Here is a 1,545-nt window from a genome sequence, read left to right on the forward strand (position 1 = left end):
GTATATATATATATATATATATATATATATATATACACTGAAATATCCAACCAATCGAAAAGAAACATATCAAGAATCAGTTCTGAATAAAATTCGCCTACATTAATAAAAAAAAATAAATTTCATTAATATGTCCAGCATTTGAATATTTGTCGAAACAATATATCGCAAAATATGAACGACTTAAACTAAGTGCATTTAATATAAATTCGGAGAAATTACAAATTAAACATGAACGAAGTGTGTCGATACAAAATTGATAAACTATACGAGTATATCCAAAATTATAACATTCTTGCATCTTTAGAAGATTCACGGAAAAGAACTCTTTTACTTCCGAAAATTAGCTTGTATTATCTTGATGTTTTCTCGTTGTATATACCTTTTTGTTTATCTTTTCTAAAGCAGTAAGAGAGTAGACTATTGTATAGTAGAAGAGACTTTGCTTTACTAAGCAATGTGAGCTATTCGCGTAACTGACTTATATATCTTTAGTTGATTACACGTAAACCTGACAAAGGTAAATGGTCATTGAAAGTTTATATAAGAAGTTTGCTTAATTGTTGAGTAAATATTTCATTGAGCTTTAAAATATTTATTGAATTATTTATAACATGGAAATTTATACATGGAATTGTTAATGACATAGTCTGTCGTATAATCTATTACAATTTTCTAAGTTTGAAATAAAATATTATTGTCAACAAGGAAAGGGTGTTACAACGTGCTTCTAAACAGTGTAATCACCAATAAAACTCTTCATAAAAATAGTATAATCATCAATAAAAATCTTTATGAATGCAATCTTTTATTAAAAATTTTATTATGAGGAAGTTGCTGTTTTATAAAACAGGAAATAGCTAAACTTTTTCGGCGATACTTTTCTTTTGGTTGTTTCTATTTTGTAAAAAAATCAAAAATTTTTAATAACTTTTATCAAAATTTCTGACAAAATTATGCAAGATAATCGATTAAAATATGACCAAATATATCAGAATTCTCATACCTGTACATACAACTAAAGATCTATTATCAAAATAATTTAAGTATTACCGGTTTAAAATGTTCTTTGTCAAATGTTGTAAATGATTGCTTGTGTGACGTGAAATATTTACAATTTACAATTCATTTATCATAATTTATTAGAGAAAAGTCACTGATAACGACATATCACTTAGATTTTGAATAATTAGAGATGCGCACAAGACGAGATGAGAACGTAATCCAAATGAATTTCTATGTCGATTCATTACTGTGGACGAAACATGGATCCATTACTTCACACCTGAGACGAAGGAACAGTCGAAACAATCTTCATCGGATGAACCAGCTCCGAAGAAGGCGAAGACCGTGAAGTCGGCCGGAAAGACGATGGCCACAGTTTTTTGGGATATGCACGCGGTATAATTCATATTAATTACCTTCCGTCGAAGCATACGATCAATGGCGATTACTACGCAGCCTTATTGGACCGTTTCAACAACATTTTAAAGAAAGAACGTCCTCATTTAACGGAGAAGAAAGTGTTCTTCCATCAAGAAAATG

The 1,545-nt window shown here is 29.2% G+C and overlaps 1 protein-coding gene across 1 annotated transcript in view; it reads right to left on the bottom strand.

The window, feature by feature from the left end:
• LOC108775612 (aromatic-L-amino-acid decarboxylase) overlaps positions 1–428 on the bottom strand; it is a 9,096-nt gene extending 8,668 nt beyond the window's left edge. The window contains exon 1 of the mRNA XM_018542029.1: positions 383–428. The gene's annotated coding sequence lies outside the window, so the exon portion shown is untranslated. The remainder of the gene's footprint in view (positions 1–382) is intronic.
• Between the last annotated feature and the right edge of the window lie 1,117 nt (positions 429–1,545).

Source organism: Cyphomyrmex costatus, unplaced genomic scaffold, assembly GCF_001594065.2.
Source record: "Cyphomyrmex costatus isolate MS0001 unplaced genomic scaffold, Ccosl1.0 scaffold302, whole genome shotgun sequence".
NCBI classification, from domain to species: Eukaryota; Metazoa; Arthropoda; class Insecta; order Hymenoptera; family Formicidae; genus Cyphomyrmex; species Cyphomyrmex costatus.